The 25,771-nt window shown below is 37.3% G+C and overlaps 1 protein-coding gene and 1 pseudogene across 2 annotated transcripts in view; both read right to left on the bottom strand.

Annotated features, from left to right (window-relative positions):
* ARL15 (ADP ribosylation factor like GTPase 15) overlaps positions 1–25,771 on the bottom strand; it is a 523,367-nt gene that overhangs the window by 192,805 nt on the left and 304,791 nt on the right. The gene's annotated exons all lie outside the window — the stretch shown is intronic.
* On the bottom strand, positions 4,679–5,149 carry LOC118851070 (annotated as a pseudogene).

Genomic DNA, 25,771 nt, shown 5'->3' on the forward strand with positions numbered 1-25,771 from the left:
TCACATTTTCTCAAGCTATATATCTAATCGGTTGTAAAGTCTTTTTCACTGCTGCCTTCATAATATCTCTTACATCTGTACCATTCTTTTTGCTCAGGTATCTACCACCATAGTTTAGACCCTTATCTTACCACAGTTTAGAGTCTAGGGGTGGGGAACCTGCAGGCCTGAGGCCACATGCAGCCTTCTAGATCCTCAAGTTTTCCTCATTCCAATCCACTAAACACATAGTAGCCTTCAGTTACAATTTCCAAGTCACTCTGCCTACACTTTAGTCCCCTCCCACTAGAACTTATACTCGCCATTCCTGGGAAAGTAGGCCCTACTAAGCTACAACCTTATCTTACCCAGTAGTACTGGTAGTACTGATGAGGGCACAGTCTCTGGGAACCCCTTGAACTCTCCTTGAATCTTGCCACTTGACCTGGCCTTGGCCTGAGGCTATAACCATTAAGCCCAAATGCCTACCTTGCCCAGTCCTCTATTGTCCGGCTGTTTCCCACCCTTAATCCTGTTTCCCATCCTTAACCCTGATCAAAATATCTATACCCTAGCTCTGCTACCCCAGCCCTTGATGGGTTGTCATTTCCATATCGCCTTCAGCTATTTCCCCCACCCGGGAGTCTGACCTCATCCTTAAGTCCCTCCCTAGACCCCTCTTCTGGTCACCCCAGACCACCCCTCAATCCCTCCCACAACCTTTGTGTATATAATCTCCATCTTGCCTCCATGAAGGGGGTCAGAACCAATCTAGCTCAGATTGATCTGGCCCTTTTTCCTTACAGGCGTCGCAAGGGGTGGGATCTCTCGGGGCAGGCTTATTTGGCTAACTCTTAATAAACTTTATCCTTTCCCTTGGCTGAGAAAGCTTGAGTCGAATTCTTTCGGCAGGACCCGGCGTGTCGGTACTTTGGGGTGTCGAGCACCTCTCACCCCAAACCCTCATCAATACCAGGACACTTTTTAGCTACCATTTCCAAGCCATATTGCCTGCACTCTGGCCATCTCCTTGTTGGCCTTCTCCTTAGGCCTGACTGGTTAGCTATTACTTTATCATGCCAACTCCCTAGGCCCAATATTCCACTCCCCCAGTTATCTCCAAGCCCAGCCATCTCACACGTGCTCTACGTCCTCCTTCCTCACTCTCCTGACTTCCAAATTCCTGCTTCCCCATAAATGTTGTCCTCTTCTATTAAAATATAAACTCCTTTAGGGGAGTATCCACCATACTTAGCAGAGTACCTGGTACACAGCAAGTGCTTAATAAATGCCTTTTTCTTTCTTTCATTCAGGACTGACCCTGTCACTAATCGGCTCAAACTTCAATGCCTTTCTAAAACTTTTTGGATAAAATATAAACCCCTGTTTGGCATTTAAAATCCTTAGCAACTTTACTTATATATACCTTTACATGTTCATACCATGGTAGAGTCAAACTAAGCTTTTTGCTATTCCTCCTACACGACATTTCATTCTCTGGGTCTTTGTACAGGCTGTCCACCACTCTCTATGCTTACCTCACCTCGCCTCCATCTCTTGGAATCCCTCATTTCCTTCAAAATCCAGCTCAAACTACCTCTCGCATTACTTTGTATTTATCTGCCATACCGTACATAACTAAATATTGTCACCTTTTCTTAAATTTAAGCTCCTTGAGAGCAGGGACTGTTGCATTTTTTTTTTCTGTGTATCCTTAGCACCTACAATAGTGCCATGAGCTCCATACAGACTGATTGATTGATCTACTGACTGAAAGAAGGGATTTATGTAATCATGATTGGCAAGAACTGAAACAATGTAAATGGATCTAAGATCTTCCTAATGTGGGTACTTTCTCTTCTAGCACAAAATACAACCCATTTGAACTTTCTCATCATATACAATTTCTGCCTTCTCATAAATTCTCCAAAGTTTCTTTTTTTAAAATATTGGAATCATTTCTTGATATACACTTAACACACTCTCACCCACACTCTGAATCCTCCCTTGTAGGAAAAATGAAGGGTCAAACAAAATCAACCAAATGAGGATAAGGCCTTCCACTTATTCTTTCCATGGATATTAGTGTAGCCCTCTTGTTGTGTTCCTATTATTCCTTACTCTTACTAGGAGACTAGTCTGCCTTACTTTCTGGTCAGACGTTTTCTTTCCACAATCAATCTTTCAGTGCACATGCCATGATAATATGTTTCAGCCTACCTATACCCACCAAACATCTTTTTTTCTGCCCTCCGGTCCACTTGTAATTTTGGTTGTACTGATACAGGATCATAGTTTAGAGCTAAAAGGAGAGCATGGAGGCTGTCAACAGACCTAATTAAGGCCAATTACCTGTTAGTTTAGGTTAGGTATTGGAATGAAATGAGATGGCCATAGTGAACCAAAAAATGGTTTCCTTAGCTATAGTACAGAAAGGATATTCATTAAGAATAAAGCAAAGCTTAGGTAGACACAGCTTTCTCTTCACCTCCATTCCAAAACACACCTCCTGGTCATTATGACTTCTATGGTCTTAGGACATCTGCTTTTCTTCTGCCAAGTCTGAAAGGCCCTGACTTCATAGGGATGGACCTTTTTAGGTCCTAATGTAACCAAGAGGCCACATTTAATATGGCTGAAGGCCACAAAGAAGCTGAATCAATGCAGATATGGCTTGAGCCTTTGCTCCCCGAACCAATCAAGACTTGGGGACGCCTTCCTCACCATTTAGGAAAAGAATTAGCCTTTTGAGGATACAGGGAAGACTCTGAATACTGAACCTATCACAGAAGCCATCTGTTCCAATGCCCTCATTTTACAGGTGACAAAACTGAAGCCTAAGGAAGTAATGAGGTTTGCCCAAGGTCATAAAAATAATGGGTCAAAGAAGAAATCTGAATTTATTGCCCTCTCACTACAGGATCAATGTTCCTTCCACTGTATCACACAGCCTTATGGTATTCCATTGGCAGCCACATTGTATCACTAGGTAAATACTGATTTTGAATTAAGAATTAAAGGACTTAAAACATGAAAGTATTTTAATTTTCTCCTTTAATGTTTAAATTGTTGCATAAACAACCTTATTTTCTCAGCATTTATAATAATCCTAAAATATTAGGATCATATAATTACAGCTGTCCAAAAATGGAATGTGCTGCTTTTGGGGGTAGTAGGCTATTCCTTCACAAGAAATTTTCAAGTGAAGGCTAGATGCATTTGTTTCAGGTATTACAGATTACTACTACAGATATTATTAATATTCAGCTATTACTCAGACATGGTTGAATGAGGTGGCCTCTAAGACACCTTCCAATGCTCGGATTCTGTGACATACACACATACACCAACACACACATCACAATATACGTCTATAATATTTGGAGTAAGTGCATCCAGTCTTCTAATTCATGTGAATATCATAGAATTCCAGCACTGGAAGGCATCTCAGAGGCTCCCATATGTGTGTGTGTGTGTGTGTAAATCCTACCTTTCATACCTTATCTCAGTATCCTCCATAGGCTCTGTGTTCCAGCAAAACAGGACTTCTTAGAACATCCTGTACAAGCTTCATCCTTTCTGTCTCCATGGCTTTGCAAAAATTATTTCTCAGACATGGAATGCCCACTCCTCCTTTTTCCACCTACTGAAATAATGCCTGTCCTTCAATAGCCAAGTTAAATGCCTACTACTCAATGAAACCTTCTCTTATCCCAGACACTGACCCCCACTGCCACCCACTGTTAATTGTTGACAATGAACTTTTCTTTCCTGACTACACAGAATTCTGCATCTCAAGTACTTAAGTTATGCTTTGTAATATAATTATTTTGGTTCATGAATTTTCTCCTGTAGTAAACTGCAAGTTTTTTAAAGGCATGGATCATGAAGTTGCTTGCATTCTCCCTCCCTTCCTGCACCATGTTATCCAGGGAGCAGATGTTTAATAAATGTTTATTGCTATTGATTTAAGGGACTCACATTTTATGAAGATTAAACTAGGGGAAGATGAAGTTAAGCAATGTGTCTACGTCCATAGTCAATTGCCACATTAGGCCTAGGTTTCAGAAATTTTAGATGCGTTTCAGGCTCATACATAAATATGGCACACAGTAAGGATTTGCTCAGACTGTTGACAAATCATGGTATTTGTCCAGAGAGTAGTCTATAAAATCTGACAACCAATTTCATGATGTTTATAAAGCTGTTTGTGGACATCAACACCTGATGAAAAAAGAGATTTTTAGTACATTCTGTTTTCCAAACTAAAAATCAGCAGCTCAAACCTAAACAAAGGGGTCATCTCTATTTCTCTGACCATCCTGTGCTTGAAAATCTGTCTTGTCATCCCTGCCTGAAGAGTTTTTAGACTGACTTAAGAGAGCAAAACCACATACGAAAAAGAGGACTCAAAGGATTCAAATCCAGAGGATTTGTAGATTCAAAACCTGGTTATGATACTTTGTGTATCTATTTTCTAATGGGCTAAATGAGAAGCTCTGACTAAATGTCTTCTAATGTCTCGGCTCATGAAAGGAGACAGAAAAAGCATTTATTAAGTTCCCACTATGTGCCAGGCACCGTGCTAAGTGTTCTTCCAAATATTATCTCATTTGATCATTACAACAATTCTAGAAGGTGGATGCTGTTATTACTAGTATTTTTAATAGATGACTTCTTTTTATTAACACATACATGTTTACTTGTCTTCTGGCTTGTTGAAGCAGTAGGTTAGACAATACTTGCCACAATAATGCCTGTCAAAATGGTTAGCCATAAAGACTCTAGTATCACATTCATCAGAGAAGGGCACTCTCTTCAAAGGTGGCTCATCTTGCCATTCGCATCAACAGTATGGTGCTTCAGAACAGCAAGCTTAACTCTCTTTCCCTTATGTTTGTTCTTTTTTGGGAGTGGTGTAAGACTTCCTTCTCTTCCTGGCACCACTAGATAGAAGCCAGAGAACAAACTGAAGGGGAGACTCCTTCGGAATGTTGTTGTCAGACAAACTGTGTCCATCTTCCAGTTGCTTGCCCCACCGCCTCCCAGCTCAATCTTTCTTCATCAGGGGAATACCTTTCTTATCTTGGATCTTGGTATCAATGGTATAGGACAGTTTAACCTCAAGCGTGATGGTCTTCCCCATCAAAGTCTTCATGGAAATCTACATCATGGCACTGGGTCCACCAGGTGATGGCAGATATGAAAGAGAACAGGTGCTATCATTATTGCTATGTTGTAGCTGACAAAACTGAGGCCCATGGTCAGAGTCTGAGGTGGAATTTGAACACTGGTCTTTCTAATTACAGACTCAGCACTATAACCACTACACCCTCAAGTTGCTTCAGCTATGAGTTCTATGAATTTATGATCCTAAGAAACATATTTTGATTTAAAAAGAAAAATAGAGGAATTAAAGTGAGGGATGTCTTCCTAACACCAAAAAAGTCTAAATTTAATTATGGCTACATTATTTAACTCCCCTATAGATAATCAAAAATATAAAGACTAAAATAAAAAGTAAAGACTAAGGTAAACTACATCAAATTTTCCCAAAAAATTACTCAGATGAGTTGACTTATATAACATTCTTTTCCCTCAATAAGGGATTGTCTACAACTTCTTATTTTTTCTCATTTAATTCTGGGTACTGGACTAACACAAATTACCACTTTCACGTCTTGCACTTTTAATTTAAAAATAAAGCTAAGCTGGGAAGTGTTTGAAGCTTTATTAATTTCAACAACCATTAGAAGTGGCTATGATGTTAACAGATCTATTTTTAAAATTAAAAATTGTCTTCTCAATACTGTTGCTGGAACAGATTTCACCCTATGACCATGGCATCCTTCGTACTTATTGTACAAAGTAACTCTTGACCAAAAGTCCCTTACAAAAGAAGATATTTGTATTTTTGCCAAAAACCCACTTCCGTTTTTGTCCTTCTCCATCTATCCCTCTCCATCCACATGCCTCTGAAATTTTCTTCAAAGCATCAGAAGCAATACTTTCTCCTTACAAGTACTTAGGTCAGATGAAATGTCCAAGCACAAAACATTTTCCCAAAGTCCTCCTAATCTATCCAGTCTGGATGACACACTGGATGACTAAAAAGAAGCCAAAAGAATGCCAGGACAAAAATGTTCACAGACCAATTCCACAGCAAAGGGATTGAAAACACATGTTCTCTTGAGAAAGAGGGTGCCAAAAGTTTTCTGTGCAGTGGGGCTACAAAGAGAAACCAAATACGAGTTAAGGCCATCCCAATGGAACCTGAGGTCTCATCATTGTTGAATACATTGGACACAGTATGTAGAAAAGAAACTGGCTCATCAAGACCAAAATGAGAAGTTGCAGTAATAAAATAAAGGGGAACAGCAGCCATGAAAGATGGAATGATTATAATGGAAGAAATCAAAATTTTAGTAAATTTTAGAAAAAATTAAGAATTTCAGAAAAATAAACATTCTTAAAATTTTTTAATCCTGCTAAGGCAATAGATCAATTTGGGGAAGCTAGGTCTCAATATTTCAGAAATGCCATCTCCACAACTACAACTACATTCTTCATCATGCTGGCCACTGATGATCACATATTCATCTAGTATTTTTTTAATACAATACACAAAACACTTATAATAGTAAAAGAAAATCTTCTTCCTATAAAATGACATAAAACATATAAATAAAAGGGATGATCCCTTTACCATAAACTCCACAGCCGTTTTAATCTATAGTGAATGGGACCTTGTACTGTTTTGCTATTACTAAATTCTTAATAGTCTCTTATTTGTAAAGTATAATTAATGTTCAAGAAACAAGGAATATAGCTACTACTTCATTGCCTATATAAATAGTTTTTCTTTTTTCATTAAAAAAAAATGCATTTCTACTAGGGTTTGGGAATGAGGCCAAGGGGAACCAGAAAAGAAATTTTTTCTGTATCTTGTTTCTTTGAAATGAAATTCCTAAGAACAATGAACAATACAGAATAGCCACCACATAAGTATACAAATTCCATTGCATTTTATCTTTTTGGGGGGTTTGGGGAAGAAGCAGGGAGACTACTAATATAATAATCACTTCCATTCCCAAATTCCTAGATTTGCTCAAAACAGACTTTTATTTTGAAAGTCCATTTTAAATACTTTCAATGATTCAGAGAATGAAGCCCTAATTGAGGGTCCTCAATAAATAAGTATGAACTGAATGACTGATGCATTATCTAATAGTACACTTTTAACCATGGGATCTCATTTTGTCAGACATCAAAATATTTTTCTCACTCTTCTGAACAAGGAAGATGTTATGGATAGTATTATTACAGAAACTGACAATTTAAGCATGCTATTATTTCCACTGTGTAGTTAAAGGGAGAGGAAGGAAGGGAAGAAATTACTTCTGAAACATTTTGTTACCTTTATCAGTTTATCATCTTTGTGAGAATAAAAACCTATATATGGTACCAATTCTATTAAAAACATTCATTGAATAAAATAAACTACTTTCACTAACAGATTATCTGACTAAAGTTACCATAAAAAGAGATATATTTACTTTGCCAACAAGCATGAATGAAAAATGCATCTACAAACTATTCATGTCTTTCTCAATTCAATCACCTACACATAAACAGAGTGTGGAATAAAAAAGCAGCCTGGTTACCACTTTTAAGGTATCTATTAAAATGTTAAATGGCACTTTCAAATTATAGAAGGTAACAGTCTTATAAAAATTGTCTTGCTAACATATATCATTTGATAATAAAGCAGGGATCTAGCTTAACCTTCAAAGAAACAAGCTTCTTCCTGATCCCCAGTTATTTGTACTCTTTAGCCAACCCTGATACTAATTTAAATTTATTTTATGGTTACTTAAATGTAGTCATGTTGTTCCACCCAAGTAAGCTTCTCGAAGGCAGGTACTGCTTCACTTTTATCTTTTATCCTCAGAACCTAGCACAGTACCTGGTACGTGGTCAGTCCTACTAAAGAGCTTGTTGAATTAATGACCATTCCATTTTTCCCTTCAAATAAACAAATGGTTTGATCTTATATAGTCAGAAAATCTCCTTATAAGAATACACATGGGGAGCCAAGATGGCAGCTGGAAAGCAGGGACTTGCCTAGGGCTCTCCCCCAGGACCCTCCAAACACCAATAAAAAATGGCTCTGAACAAATTCTAGAACTGCAGAACCCACGAAATAGCAGAGTGAAGCAGGGCTCCAGCCCAGGACAGCTTGGATGGTCGCTGGGTGAGGTCTATCGCGCATGGAGCTGGGAGCAAAGCGGAGCAGAGACCAGCATGGGCTGCACCTGGACCAAGCAGACCAGGAGCCAGGCAGAACAGGTCCTAGCGCCCTGAATCAGTGAGCTGTGGCAGTTACCATACTTCTCAACCCACAAACATCAAAGACAACAAAGAAGGTTAGTGGGAAAAGCTTCAGGGGACAGAGTGAAAGGAGTTTGCTGTTCAGCCACTGCCCCGGGGTCAGCGGGGGTGATGCAGCTAAAGAGCTACAGCTGAAGTTGCTTCCAGCCCCAGGCCCACCTGGTGGGAGGAATTAAGTGGCAGATCTGAGTGGGAGTGCAGAGCCTGCTTAAGATGAGTCAGGTCCTGGTTGGTGGTTCTTCAGGGAGGAAGAGCACGGGTGTAGCAGAGCTTGCTGTGAGAAACAGCTCTGAAAACAACAGCGCATCCCCTCAAGCTTGTAACAAAGTACTCTCTACTCTACAAGCAGTCATACCACCCACGAAAAAACTCAAGGGTCAAGTAGTTGGCTGGGAACATGGCCAGGCAGCGAAAACAGATTCAGATTCAGATTCAGACTTTGGATTCTTTCTTTGGTGATAAAGAAGACCAAAACATACAGCCAGAAGAAGTCAACAAAGTCAAAGAGCCCACATCAAAAGACTCCAAGAAAAACATTAACTGGTCTCAGGCCATGGAAAAGCTCAAAAAGGATTTGGAAAAGCAAGTTAGGGAAATAGAGGAAAAATTGGGAGGAGAAATGAGAGTGATACGAGAAAACCATGAAAAACAAGTCAATGACTTCCTAAAGGAGACCCAAAAAAATACTGAAGAAAACAACACCTTAAAAAATAGACTAACTCAAATGGCAAAAGAGTTCCAAAAAGCCAATGAGGAGAAGAATGCTTTCAAAGAAAGAATTAGCCAAATGGAAAAGGAGGTCCAAAAGACCACTGAAGAAAATACTACTTTAAAAATTAGATTGGAGCAAGTGGAAGCTAGTGACTTTACGAGAAATCAAAATATTATAAAACAGAAACAAAGGAATGAAAAAATGGAAGACAATGTGAAACATCTCATTGGAAAAACCACTGACCTGGAAAATAGATCCAGGAGAGATAATTTAAAAATTATTGGACTACCTGAAAGCCATGATCAAAAAAAGAGCCTAGATATCATCTTTCAAGAAATTATCAAGGAGAACTGCCCTGATATTCTAGAGCCACAAGGTAAAAAAGAAATTGAAAGAATCCACAGATTGTCTCCTCAAAAGATCCCAAAAAGAAAACTCCTAGGAATATTGTTGCCAAATTCCAGAGCTCCCAGATCAAGTAGAAAATACTGCAAGCAGCCAGAAAGAAACAATTTCAGTATTGTGGAAACACAATCAGAATAACACAAGATCTAGCAGCTTCTATATTAAGGGATAGAAGGGCTTGGAATATGATTTCCAGAGGTCAATGGAGCTAGGATTAAAACCAAGAATCACCTACCCAGCAAAACTGAGTATTATGCTCCAAGGCAAAATATGGATTTTCAATAAAATAGAGGACTTTCAAGATTTCTCAATGAAAAGACCAGAGCTGAATAGAAAATTTGACTTTCAAACACAAGAATCAAGAGAAACATGAAAAGGTAAAAAAGAAAGAGAAATCACAAGGGACTTACCAAAGTTGAACTGTTTTGTTTACATGCCTGCATGGAAAGATGATGTGTATAATTCATGAGACCTTAGTATTAAGGTAGCTGAAGGGAATACACACACACACACACACACACACACACACACACACACACATATATATATATATATATACATATAATATAGACAGAGGGCACAGGTTGAGCTAAATATGAAGGAATAGCTAAAAAAAAATCAAATTAAGGGATGAGAGAGGAATATATTGAGAGAGACAGGGAGAGAGAGAATGGGGTAAATTATCTCCCATAAAAGTGGCAAGAAAAAGCAGTTCTGTTGGGAGGGAAGAGGGGGCAGGTGAGGGGGAATGAGTGAATCTTGCTCTCATTGGAATTGACCTGAGGAGGGAGTAACATACACACCCAATTGGATATGTTACCCCACAGGAAAGAAGGAGGAAGGAAATAAAAAAGGGGGAACGATAGAAGGGAGGGCAGATGGGGGAGAAGGTAATCAAAAGCAGACACATTTGAAAAGGGACAGGGTCAAGGGAGAAAATTAGATAAAGGGGAATAGGATAGGAAGGAGCAAAATATAGTTAGTCTTTCACAATATGAGTATTGTGGAAGGGTTTTGCATAATGATAGACATGTGGCCTATGTTGAATTGCTTGCCTTCTTAGGGAGGGTGGGTGGGGAGGGAAAAGGGGGGAGAATTTGGAACTCAAAGTTTTAAAAGAACATGTTCAAAAAGGTTTTTGCATGCAACTAGGAAATAAGATATACAGGCAATGGGGCATAAACATCTATCTTTCCATACAAGAAAGTAAGGGAAAAAGGGATGGGGGGCAGAGGGGTGACAGAAGGGAGGGCTGACTGGGGAACGAGGCAACCAGAATATATGCCATCTTGGAGTGGGGGGGGGGGAGGGTGGAAATGAGGAGAAAATTTGTAATTCAAACTCTTGTGAAAATTAATGCTGAAAACTAAAAACATTAAATAAATAGTGATTTAAACTCTAGATCAATAAATGAATGAATGAATGAATAGAAAAAGAATATACATGAAACATATAATGTCCTATTCTCTGACTGTAAATAATACAACTGATCATTCCATAAGGACTTTTGCTTGGCAAAAACTTCTATTCTTTTACCTAGTTCTTTTAAGCATTCATAACATGTGGTAAGATCAAAGATGTAGAATCTATAACACCTACTCCTTTCTCTCATGCTTTTTTCCTTTATTTCTCACATGGGCTACTACAACTTTCACTCTGAGCTCTGTACCTCTGCCATCTAATCTTACTGCCAAAACTAATTCTCCGTAGTTCATTTTTTTTTTTTACCGCATCTACAGCAGTTAATCAGGGACTATATCTATATATGTGTGTGTATGTATGTATATGTATTATATATATATATATATACATATATACACACACACACATATGTATGTACATATGTATGTATGCATATTTATTTAAATTCTGTGTGCTCTTACAATTTCCTTCGAATTATTTACATGCCTTTATATATACCCAATTGCACCTACACTCCTGAAAAATCCTGCTCATTTATATGTACAAGCTGATATGTCTTGCAGAGGAAACTTATTAGGGGCCAAAAATGTGTTTTATTTGATTACCTAGTATGTGCTACACTTTCCAAATGCTTAGTACAACAGTTTTAAAAGATCAAGAAAGTAGTTCAATTTGGAATTATCCAAGAGAAAAAAAAAACCCAAGACTAATTTATCTATACTCTTTTACCCAATGAGCCCATATCTACAAATATACCCCCAAATTGTCAAAAACAGAAACATCCAATAAACATCAAATATTCATAGTGGTACATTTTGTGGAGAGAATATTCATTAATAACGGAATGGCTAAACCTGGTTTTCCATTCTTTTGTATTCCCCTTTTGCTAGTTTTTTTTAAACTTCATTCTGTTTTAGTAAGACTTACATGAAGTTTCAAAGAAAAAGAGAATTTTGGAGGAAAGTGAGTCCTAGAAAAATTGAAAGAATTGACCTCTAAGGCTAGTGATAGGGGAAGTAGTAATAGTATGGAAAGACAGAAGGGAAAAGAAAGGTAGAGAAAACAAAAGTAAATTTTACAACTCAATGAGAAGTCTTACAAGTTTAATTATTTTAGAAAGGTTTTTATAAGGTTACAATATTTTACTAGATAAAAGGTGTGATGATAAATAAAAGAGTTAGACTTATTTTCACAAGCCCCAAATGCAAATCACCTCACATATATGCCTTTACTTGTCAGTCCTACTTCCTTTAGGGCAAGAACAGAGTCTTTATAGAGTTTAAAATCATTTGATTGTAAAATGAAATCAAGATTAAGGTGACTAGAAATCACATTTTGTGAGGAGTTTTCCTGCTTTTAAACCTTCATGAGAGATGATGCATCTTGTTTCTTTTCTAATTTTTTTTAAAAGTCATTTTACCATCTAATGGCATAGAAAGTGGATAGAGCACTGGGCCTGGAATCAGGAAGACTCATTTTCTTGAGTTTAAATCTGGCCTCAGTTACTAGTATATGACCCTGGACAAGTCATTTAACCCTGTTTGCCTCAGTTTCCTCATCTGTAAAATGAGCTGGATAAAGAAAAGGCAAATCACTCCTTTATCTTTGCCAAGAAAACCCCAAATGGGGTCAAAGAGTCATACATGATGGAAAAATTACTGAACAACAAACCTAAATCTTCTTCTGCAACTTCCAGCCTTAGCCTTGAATTCTGCCCTTCAGGGATAAAAGGCACAAGGCTACAGCAAAATATGCTCTATGTAAGCAGTAATTTCCACTCTGAGAAACTAGAGATAAGGTATTCTCTGTGGGAGTCCCTCACCTTCCGAATGTCATACAGTCTAGCTGACTCTATCTAGTAGACTGTAGTCTAAAAATGTAAGGTCTAGTTACAGGGGTTGGGAACCTGCAGCCTCAAGGCCACATGTGGCCCTCTGGGTCCCCAAGTGCAGCACTTTGACAGAATCCAAACTTCTGTGAAGGCCATATGTGACCTTGAGGCTACAGGTTTCCTAACCATGGTAGTATTTTTTAAAATGAGAACTATGATTTCACTGGCATATAGATCACCCAAGGAGGAAACTAGCTACATGGACAGACATCTGCTCTGTAACTTGAAAGTCTTAGAAATTTGCTTGGGGCACAGAGAAGGTAAGAGACTAATCTAGTAGTTCACAGTGAGCAAATCAAAGACTTCAAAATACATTTTGGTTTTTTTCATTCTGAGGCCAGCTCTTCATTCTTTATTAGAGGCTGCCAGTCTTAACGTTTTGTTTGCGTGTGTGTGTGTGTGTGTGTGTGTGTGTAAAAATATAAAATGTTATACATATGTATGTATAATAATAAACTGGTAAAAACAAGTTTCACTTGCAAGCTTCAGGAGTATAAGTTTAATATAAGTATAAGGAACGTAAGTATATGTATAATTTTATAATGATAACATAACTGTATAAGGAATAGCGTAAGATAGTCTTTTGAAGACCTTTTAAAATAGCCTTTTTAAATTATTCAAGGCATTTTAAATTCGTTATTGTTTAGTCATTTCAGTCACATCTGAAAGAGCTGGAGTAGCTTGCCACTTTCTTCTCCTGCTCATTTTCCATATGAGGAAACTGAGGCAAACAGGATTAAGTGAGCTGCCCATGGTCACACAGCAAGTCTGAAGCCAGAAAGATGAATCTTTCTGACTCCAGGCCTGGAACTCCCTCCACTAAGTCACATAGAATTTTAAATTACTTAACCTGATTTTAATAACTATTAGTTATATTTTGGTAGTCACATCTTTTCACCTTTTAATTTAACTCCTCTATTTCTTGGGAGCATTTAGTACCACTAGTGCAAGTTACACAGAAGCAACTACAAAACAAAATCTCCAAGAGAATCTCATTTACATCTTTCCCTGTGGAAAAAGAGGAAGAAAGCCATACCACTACATATGTCTTGGGAAAGTCTTCAAGAAGAAATGAAAAGGATCACTGGGAAAGAATAAATCTTTCCTCAGTATGATGTGGAAATACCATAATGCTACATCTGGCAACTTGTTTCAGATGACCACTCTCTGGCTGAAGAGGCTCAAAGAATAACTGATAGATAATAACAGATTATAAAAATTATCTTTCTAATAACAATATTCTCTTAGTGATGTTATATAGCTGCACGTCATGGAATATTACATCATCAAAATTACAATTGCCGATGACCAACAGGGCAATGAAAAGACATGTGGTAAGTATAAGACTATAGACTAGAAGAATGGGGAGGAAAAGCATGATGGAATCTAAATGAAAAAGTAATAACTTCCCAAGTTCAAAGGAAAAGCAAAACGTAATTACCTGAGAGGGATATAGCACAATTTAGGTAAAATATACATTCTTCATCCATCCTGTCTAGCACAGTGCCTTGAACCCTGTAAGTCAGGGCTGTACAAAATGCAGCCTACAGGCAGCAAGGGGCCCTCAGTGCAATTTATGCAGCCGCCTACAAGCATAGAAATTTACATAAATGCTTTAGTAAACAAAGCCGAGCTACCACACAACTCTCACTAAAGTGGTCAAAATATATTGTCCATTGTTTCAATAAAAACCTAAGGTTGGACAGCCCTGCTGTAAGTAGTGACTTAGTGGAACTGAATTCCTAAATGGATACCCAATCTGATCTCTTCTGATTTACTACAATTGCCATTGAAAAGGCCTTCCATAGAGAATCCTAAAGAATCAGGTAAAAAAATATTTGAAATAATAAACAACTTCAGCAAAGTTGCAGGATATAAAATAAACCCACATAAATCACTGGCACTTCTATATATTATTAACAAAACCCAAGAGCAACAGATAGCAGGAGAAATTCCATTTAAAATTACTGCAGACATTATAAAATATTTGGGAGTCTACCTGCCAAAAAGAACCCAGGAAACTATATGAGTGCAATTACAAAACACTTTTCACACAAATAAAGTCAGATCTAAATAACTGGAAAAACATCAGTTGCTCATGGGTAGGCCAAGCTAATATAATAAAAACGACAATTCTACCTAAATTAATTTACTTATTCAGTGCCATACCAATCAAATTAACAAAAAATTATTTTATAGAACCAGAAAAAATAATAACAAAATTCACCTGGAAGAACAAAAGGTCCAGAATATCAAGGGAATTAATGAAAAGAAATGCCAGGGAAGGTGATCTAGCTATACCAGATCTTAAATTGTATTAGAAAGCATTAATCATCAAAACTACCTGGTACTGGCTAAGAAATAGAGTGGTGGATCAGTGAAATAGGTCAGGTACATAAGACACAGCAGTCTATGACTATAGTAATCTACTGTTTGATAAACCCAAAGACCTCGGCTTCTGGGATAAAAACTCACTATTTCACAAAAACTGCTGGGATAATTGGAAAATACTATGACAGAAACGAGGTATAGACTGACATCTTACAGTGTATACCAAAATAAGGTCAAAATGGACATACAACTTAAATATAAAGGCTGATACTATAAGCAAACGGAGAGAGCAAGGAATAGTTTACTTGTTAGATTTATGTAGAAGAGAAAAATTTATGACCAAACAAGAGATAGAGAATATTATGAAATGCAAAAGGGATAACTTTGATTACATTAAATTGAAAAAGTTTTACACAAAGACAATGCAACCAAGATTAGGAGGCAGAAAAATGGGAAAGAATTTTTACAACCAGTATGTCTGATAAAGGTCTCATTTCCAAAATATATATATATTTATAAGAATATAAGTCATTTCCCAATTGATAAATGGTCAAAAGATATGAACAGGTAGTTTTCAGAGGAAGAAATTAAAGTTATTTATGGTCATATGAAAAAATGCTCTAAATCACTATTGATTAGAGAAATGTATATCAAAACAACTCTGAGGCACCATATCACACCTATCAGGTTGGCTAACATGGCAAAATAGGAAAAAGATAAATGCTGGAGAGGATATGGGCAAATTGGGACACTAATACATTGTTGGTGGAGTTGTGAAATGATCCAACCATTCTGGAGAACAATTTGGAACCATGCCCAAAGGGCTATAAAACTATGTGTACTCTTGACCCAGCAATACCACTTCTAGTTCTGTATCCCAAAGAGATCATACAAATGGGAAAAGGACCCACATGTACAACAATATTTATAGCAGCTCTTTTTGTGGTGGCCAAGAACTGAAAATTGAAGGGATGCCCATCAGTTGGGGAATGGCTGAACAAGTTATGGTATACGAATGTAATGGAATACTATTGTGTTATAAGAAATGATGAGCAGAAGGACTTCAGAAAAACTTGGAAAGACTTAAATGAACTGATGCTGTTTCTTCTTTTTTTTGTGATTTCTCCCATTGGTTCTAATTCTTGTAAAGAAGAACATGACTAATGTGAAAATAGGTTCAACATGAATGTATATGTAGAGCCTATATCAAATTATACACCGTCTTGGGGTGGGGGGAGGGGAGAGATGGGGAGAAAATTTGGAACTTAGATCTTATGGAAGTGAATGCTGAAAACTAAAAATTAAAAAAAAATTAATTAAAAAAAAGCCTTCCAATATTTAAGGTATGATATAACCAACCCAATGTAATCTGCAAACAGATGCATCAATCCTTGAATGCCTCTAGCATAGAGATTCTTTGTTCATATTTGGTCAGGTTTACCCATAATCCTGAATTTTATCTGCTTTCAAGAATCATACCCAGGCAGTTGGGCAGAGAACCTATTAGCACATCAATCAATATATGTTAGAAAAGAACTACAACAAAGAACTGGTTTCAGAACTAAATAGGATGGGATGAAATTCCACATGGAAAAGTGTGCAATATTTTCAATAATTCAAAGTTACAGTCACAAAAACACAAAAAGTATCTCTTTAACACTAATATTCTCTTAGTGATGTTTATAACTGCAAGTCATGAGATATGATATCAGAAAAATTACAATTGCAGATGACCAACAGGGCAACAAAAAGACGTGTGGTGAGTATAAGGCTACAGCATATTGCCAATAATGACCTGCATCTATCTTCACATTTATCTCTCTTTAGTCCATTATTAAAGGAGCTTACTGGGATGTTTTAGATACAGTTTTGTCATATATTATCTCTCTCTCCCAAATTTACATCATCAATGGCATTCCATCTACAGATAATTTGCAAATCCATTTTGTTGCTGTTTAGTTGTTTTTCAGTCATGCACAACTCTTTGTGACCCCGTTTCAGGTTTTCTTGGCAAAGATACTGGCGTGGTTTGTCTTTTTCTTCTCCTTCTAATTTTACAGATGAAGGATTGAGGAAAATAGAGTTAAGTGACTCACCCAGGGTCACACAGCTAATAAGTGTGTGAGGCCAGATTTGAACTCAAGAAGATGAGTCTTCCTGACTCCAAGCCCAGGGCTCTATCCACTGTTCCACCTAGCTGCCTATATATTCAAATTGGATGAAATAATCAAAATCATTCATAAAATAATCAAGGAAACAGAATAAAAATAGTGTCCCTGTAACCTTGCACTAGATAAAGTCCTCAAAGTTGACACTGATACAGTAATCAAGTCTTTGAGTATAACTGATCAACCATTTATAAACTCACCTAACTATACTATCAGGGAGTCCACTGACTATCTTCTGCACAAGCACACTGTAAGATCATCAAATGTTTTGCTGGTGAAAAAAAAAAGATATTCTGTGTTTAAAGCATTCCTCTTCGCTAATAAATTCCAATAAATCTGTGATATTTAACACAACCCTTCATCTACTAACCGAACAAAAAAAAAAAAAAAAAAAAAAAGGAAATGAGATTAAATGTGGCTTACTGCTTACAAACACTAGAGAAGAATCATTATTTTTCATGAAAAACAACAAGTAACAAATAGGTTTATAGAAATCTAATCTTTCTGCTATAATTACAAAATAGACCTTGGGTAATTATTTTTGCAATTTTATTCAGAATCTCTGAACCTCTGTCTAGTTAATTAAACCATAATCTACAGTACCCATTCCTTTTATTTTTTTTATTAAAACAAAGTTTGCCTGCCTCCAAATCTTTAAGTTTATTAAAAGTCCCATGGTTCTTTTCAGAAGAGCTACTTGTTCAATTCCTATTCACCATATGCTTCAAATGTTATCAGCAACAGTTCCATTATTACATCCCCAAGAATTTTTAATCCTCTGAGAAACAGGCCCAGGTCAGTTGAACTCACTAAGGGCAGCTCAGAGATCAGTAGCTACCTCCCCTTATATTTGGCATTACAACTTTCTGGAAGCCATTTTGTTCTAACCCCTCCAGTCTGAAGAACATCTACTTTGGCTAAGAAACGCAGGAAAGATGAATGACAGAAGCTGAGTAGTTCTGCCCATTCACCCCAAGTATGTGTCTTAGCCTTTAAAAAGAAAAAAAATCTTTCTTTTGATAAGTAACATAGCTAAAAATAATTTTAAAAAATTTAAATTATTTTCCTTTTGTTGTCTTCAGCAATAACTACAAGCCTCTGCTCATACTCAGTTTGGTTCTTGCCATTCTTTTGTATTACTTTTTGTTTCTATATCATATATATCTTTATAAAATCTTAGTGTCAGTGAATTACCAGTACAGACAAACTGGCCTTTTTAGACCTCTTACTCTCTCCTTCACACTAGAATAATTTTTTACTGACTTGTCAGAATTTCATTTTTGAGCATCTCTCATTTTTTCTGAGCTAACCTAACCTCTATTATCCAGCCCAAGTCACCACTGAACTCTTGGAAATCTACTTTTTAAAAGTCTTGGAATCAGTATTAATTTTTATCAATCACTGGTGTTAAGGCCCACACTGGAATAGAAAAGCCTACTTGCCTAATGATGGAGAATGCCAGAAAAAAAAAGTGTATAATAAGTACTATCAAGGAGATCCCTCAGTTGTACCTTTACCCTATAGAGAGATTAGTTGTTGACTGGGTCAAAAAGAATAACCAACTACATAAAGGAGACTCAGACATCCCAAATTTGAAAAAAAGAACTAAGCATCACTCACTCCCCTCACCCCCCGCCCCAACACACACACACACACACACACACACACACACACACACACACACACACTAAGGGCAAAAGGTAACACTCACAGGGAGCAAAGAAGTCATAGTTCAGCCCACAGCCTCTGAGCAATGAAGCAGTCCTTGGAATTTCTACAGTCCGCCAGAGATTTTTGGCACCAAAGTCCACCATATACTGTTGAACTATGGCAGTGAATCCGGATCAAATCATCAAACTCAAGGATTAGTAACTGTTAGCATAAAGAAATATATAGCTACCCCAAAACAGATTTCTATAAAAGATACCTAAAATTTCTCTGGCATTGAGAACTCCTCTTTGCTTTGATGTATCACAATAGGGCATTTCTTTGGAATCGCACTACTAAAGAAAAATGTTTGTATTTCATGAGCAACAATAGATAACAAAAAAGTTCCCCATCATCAGTCCTGCCATCTGTCTTCCTGGTTTCTCCTCACATATGGGCTTGGTTGAACAGATTTTAGACTGACCAAGGTCACTGCACAGCCAGCCTTCACAGATGGGGACAGTGTGAAAACCTTAATTGCAGCTGTGGACAAACACAAATGATGACACACATGGTTGATAAGCATCCCTGGTCTAGACAGGATGGTAGTTTGGTGACACTGCACACAAAAAGCAATGTTGTTGTTGCAAGGGACCACCCTACCTCTCTCGCTGCAAGGAGTAACACAAGAATCAGAGATACAAAAGTTACCAGGACTGAATTTCTTCAAAACCTCTAAACATCAAGCAGTGGCAACAAAGGAAAGACTTTTTCCTGTTGTTTACATTTGTCTTACATACTTTCCTAGTTGAAATGCTTTTCTTGATCAGGCAGACTTAGGTTGGCAATTAGGCCAGTACCAAAAAAAACCCAAACAAACAAACCCAAAAATACCCAACTTTATGCATGTTCAGAAAAATGGCTCTTATCTAGCAAAAGAGGGGCGGAGTTGGTGATGGAATAGGAATGCCTCATTTCCATATGTTTATTTAATTTGTATCAAAATTTCCTTTTTCCATTTCTTTTCCAAAACAAATGACCTGGGTAGAAAGCTATACTACTTTTTCCCCCAACAGTATTTGTTTATTTACATATTCCCTTATTCTAAACCAGCTCCCAGGAAACTCATCAAAATGGAATTATGTAAACTTTTGAGATTTTAGGTTCTCTCTGAGAAAAAAAATATTACATATGCACACTGTACACACATATGTATATGTATGTATATCTGCATGTGTATATATACACACACATACACATATATGTAGTATCCACAGAACTTGGATTGCCAATGTTTCTCTAGAAAAATATTCTAGTCACTTGGCCTTAATAAAAACAAAAAATGAGAATTTTAACAGCATGTTTTTACTATTTTAAATAATTTATCAAGTCAGTGCTATTTCAAAAGATTGTTGATAAAAAAAGAACATTTAACTGTAACAATACTGAACAGACAGTTGATTATAGAAAGACATGTCAGTGCACATATGGCAGCCGGATAAATTATGCACATCTGGATTACTTTTGGCAAGAACCACAGCTAAGTGTCTAAAGCCAAGTTTAGCAATCTGTCACTAACAATATGTACATTTATTTTAAAATGTCAAGAGCTCAAAGTCATATTTTCTATTTCTTCATAAACTTTCCAGATCTTCATAAGACAGCAAACAGGTGACAAAACACATTGCTCAAACTGCCAAAGGCTGTATAAATAGGGATGATTTTGAATTTCTCAGCATATATACAATGGTGCTCAAAATTGAAGGCCAACCTAATCTAGATATTAAATGTACACATATATGTGTGTATATATATATATATATATATATGTTAGTAGGATGCCTAGAAACCTAGTTTTAAATGTATTTTATAATTGTTGAAACTTACCCCCCCCAAAAAAAAGTTCATGTAAAAATACAAATATTAGAGCCAGTAAATGCTAAATTATTCTAATTAAATCACACTGGTTAAGTTTTGATATAATACATTAAACAAAGAAAAATCATCATTATTACAATCATATTAACAAATCAACTTTTTAAAAATTGTGCTCATTATTACGATCATCATTTAAACATATAGGGGAAGTTCTCCAAGGTCTATTCTCTTTGGTTAAAAGAAAAGCAAGAAGAGCCAAACGCAGTCCAGACTAACAATATCCAGAAGTTTTTGGTGGGTAGGGGTGGGGTGGGGTGGGGTGGGATGGGGGAGGGGGATCTACATTTCACTCTCACCAAGGTGGGAATGAAGTAATAACAGTTCATTAGCTGGATTTAAACGTGCCAGCTGTGCCCCACTGTATCCATTTTAAAATGACAAGGGTTTTTGTGTATTTGTTTTCAAATATCTTCAGCAAAAAAAGAAGGATTAAGACAACACACAGGATTAATGGTCTTCGTTTAAACATTACATTATTGCAGGACAGTTCTGTTTGTTATGATGACATTTTTAAAAGCTTATGCTGAAAATATCCATTGTTTACCTAGTGATTATCTATTTATGGATACTAATGCCCTTTGCTTCAATTTTTTTTGCTTTGCTTATCAATTTGACCATTTTGCCAAATGATAGCATCTAAATGATCAATTTCCCAAATTCAGAAATTGAGTTCAATCTGGTCAGTATATTTCACATTGTCAAAACAATGTCATAGACCACAGAAGACATTTAATAGATAAATTGGATAATAACAATGGTAGAAGAGAAAAAGTAATAAAAAGAAATACAATGAAAAAAAATGCTTGTAAAATCCAAACATATCAACTTTTCACTCGCATCTGCTTCCATAAAGCTTAATGGATAAGAACAATCAATCACATAACTTGAGAGCTGGAAGGGACCTCAAAGGCCATCTAATCCAACCCACACACAAAACAAATCCCCATTATAACATAGCCGATAAGTGGTTATCTACCCTCTGCTACAGGGCTTCCAAGGAGGAGGAACTGACCACCTCTTGAAGCAAGCCCTTCTACTTCTAGATGAAGCTTTCCCAGATATCAAATCTCAACTGGCCCCCTTGCAACTTCTACCATCTGGGGCCAAACAGAACATATTCAATCCATCTCCCACATAGGAGCCACTTAAATACTTGAACAAAGCTATCTTGTCCCCCCTGAGCCTTCTCACGTCCAGGCTAAACATGCCCAATTTCTTCGACTTATCTTCAAATGTCACAGATACAAAGCTCTTCGTCATCCTGGTTGCCATCCACTGGCCACTCTCTAATCTTTCAATGTCTTTTTCTGCCAGAGTCCACCTGGAAGATGGTCATCTCCATGAGAACCAGTGTGGCTTTAGAAACGGTCAAGGAATGGTTAATGTGGTGTTTGCTGCACAAAAACTCCAAGAAAAATGTCAGTAGCAGAACAGTGGTGTGTATACGTTTGTTGATCTAAGGCCTTGGATATCAGCTGTGTGGGCCTGTGGAAAAACTATAGCAAAATTGGGTTGCCCAGAGAAGTTTATCACTATTGTACTTCAGTTTCATGATGGCATGCTTGCCCAGGTTCTGAACATGGACAATGGTTTTGTGCTTTTCAGTCACAAATGGAGTGAAGCAGGGCTGTGTTTTTATTCCCATGCTTCTTAGCATGATGTTTTTAGCGATACTGTCAGAGATTCTTTCAAATAGGATAAAAGCGGCATCAAGGTCAGCTACTGCACTGATGGTAAATTACTTAACTTGAAAAGGCTACAAGCCAAGACTAAGATGGAGGGAGAGTTGGTGCATAAGTTTTTATTCACAGATGACTGTGCACTCAATGCAACCTCTGAGGCTGAGATGAGACAGAGTATGGATAGATTCCCTGCTGCCTGTGCTAATTTTTGCCAAACAACACCAAGAAAACACAGGTTCTTCACCAGCCAGCACCACATCATCCATATGTGAAAACACTGGTTACAACAAATGGAGAAACGTTGAATGCTGTGGATAAGTTCACTTGCCTTGGCTGTACACTTTCCAAGCATGTACACTTAGATAATGAGGTTAATGCACACATTGTCGGAGGCTCCAAAAGGAAGTGTGGGAGAGTAGAGGTATTAGACTGCCTACAAACTGGAAATCTACAGAATAGTTGTACTGACCTCATTGTTGTTTGCCTGTGAAATCTGGACAGTATACCAGTGCCATGCCAGAAAACTACATTGCTTCCATTTGAATTGTCTTAGAGAGATTCTAAAGATCACCTAGCAGGATAAAGTACCAGACAATGAGGTCCTTTCTCAAACTAAACTGCAAAACATTCAAACTCTACTACAGGTAGTGCAGCTCTGATGGGCTGGCCACATTGTTCAAATGCCAAATATACATTTGACTAAAACACTATTTTTACCAAAAATTCACAGAAGGTAAGCACTCACAAGGACAACTGACCAACCAATTAATCTGTGGTACCCAGAAATGAACCCAATGCTCCATCAGACTCAGATGGAACATTGTGCTCACTGCTGGGTACCACAGATTACAGACTACAGACAATTTTTCTATATCTAAGTATGAGACTTTTTAGATAATCCTTGTTGAATTTCCTCTTATCAAATGTATACCAATGCTCTACTCTATCCCAATCTTTCTGGATCCTGATTCTCTCGCCCATTATATTAGCTACCCCTCCCAGCTTTGTGTCACCCATAAATGTGATGAGTAAGCCATCTATGCCTTTTCTAAGTCTTTGACAAAAATGTTAAACAGCACAGGACCAAGCAGAGGGTTTACTGAATGGATAATGGGGGGGAGGGCATAATATAGACAGATCTGTACTTTAGAAAGGTAAATTTGGTAACTGAATGGAGGATGGAGTAAAGTGAAGACTTGAGGCAGAGAAACCAACCGGCAGTCTATTGCAATAGTCCACGGGTGGAGAGATAAGGGCATGCACCAGGATGGTCAAAGAATCAGAGGAGAAAAGAGGGTCTACAAAAAGGGAAAATGCAGGTTTAGGGAAAGACAATTTTTTACAAAGGTAAATTTTAAAAGATAAATTCAACAGGATTTTAAAAGAGACTGGATATTCCAGGAGGAGGTGGATAGTGGACAATACCTATGTTGTAATAGGAAGAGAACCATGATAGAGCAATTTCGCAGAAACTAGAGAAAAGACAGTAATACATACTACCTGGAGTTGGTCACAACTATGGCTTACTATCCAACTCCACTTGCAGTTTGAGTCCCCAGTGGGAAAACTGTTCAGTTTCAAGGCACTCTGTTGGTCTACACTCCTAAAACTATAGCTCACAATCCCTCATCAGCGCTAACTTTGATAGTCTCTGTAACAGGCTCTCTTCTCTACTGCTAGAGAGATCATACTTTTCTTGTATCTTGCTTAAGAAAGAACTATGAGGCATGCTCAATCCTTTGCCAGCCAATTGCTGTTCTCAAAATCCATCTATCCTGATTAAAAAAGGAGAAATAAAGTACAAATCCTCCTTTATACTTAATTTTAGACCATAATTCCTCTTTGTCCCTTTTATCTGCTTTTTACTTTCTGTGATTTCATGAATCAGCTGGGAAAAATCAATTTCTCAAAGGTGCCCTAATCAACTCCACTCTCTCTCTCCCCTACACAATAAAAAAAAGTAAAATCGTACACATGGGTTCAAAAAATCCACTTCACAACTGTTCAATGGAGACAGCAACTCATCTGGGGGAAAAAAATCTGAGAGACTTAGTGGGTTGAGAGTGTGATATGAGAGCACAGATAGCTAATGCAATGAGAAGCTTCATTAAGAGAGGGAAAGTATCCAGGACCAGGGAAGTTAAAGACATGCTTTATTCTGACATGATCAGATAACTGTTAGGAGTATGACATTTAGTTCAGGTCACCTTGTTTTAGGCTCTTAAAGTGATAAATTTCTTTATAAAGATAAAGTTCATTCTATATTAGGACCATTTGAAGGAACTTGAGATGTTAAGTTTAGAGAAAAAAAGACTCAAGGAGGACATGATAGCTGTTTTTAAATACTTAGAGGTCTGTTATGTGAAAAGCATTTAATTGTTCTCCTTCACCCCAGGGAGTAGAGTTAGAAACAACAGCTAGAAATAACAGAGGTTAACTTAAGTTTGATGTAGGAAGTAGTTGATTCCCTCTCACTGGAGGTGTTCAAGTAAATGCTAGATGACCAATTGTTGGGGTTTTTGGAGAAAAGACTTCTTATTAAGGGAATAAATTCAAGCAGATGACCAGCTCCAAGGCCATTTCCAGTTCTCAGATTCTATAAGCACTGCATGAATTAAGTATCATCTTGCTCAAAATAAATCAGTTGCTATTACTTCAACACACATGAAAACTCATCAGTACAGGTACTACTTTTAATGGTATCAGTCAAGCCTTTTTATCCTAAATGGCTTTTGTCTATGTCCTTCCACATCTTCCACAGGAAACACAACCATTTAGTTGGGGACCTTTCTTTAGAACATTCAGTGTTCACAGTCAAGCAAATGGAGGATATGGTCTACCTAGGCTACTCCCTAGCCTCAATACATAACCTTCTTTCACGTATTTTCTTGTCACTACCTAATCATTTTTTATTTAATAAAACCATGGAAAACCCTACTAAGATATGGTCTTTGGGTTGGTGAGACCCCTCTGGGTACTCAGAGAAGTTTCGAAATTGGTATTGCCATTTCCACATCCCTAAAGACCAGCGCTGGGGCTTCTGTGGGTTCATCTTTAATTGCTGAAGAAATGATACAACAACTGCTTAGAGCCAAGATATACAGACTCACTACCCACAATTATGGATGACACTTTACATTTATAGTCATTTATTCTTTTCACATTTAATCCTTATAAATCCTTATAAAAATTCTATTTGTCAGAT

Source organism: Trichosurus vulpecula, chromosome 1, assembly GCF_011100635.1.
Source record: "Trichosurus vulpecula isolate mTriVul1 chromosome 1, mTriVul1.pri, whole genome shotgun sequence".
Classification (NCBI taxonomy): domain Eukaryota; kingdom Metazoa; phylum Chordata; class Mammalia; order Diprotodontia; family Phalangeridae; genus Trichosurus; species Trichosurus vulpecula.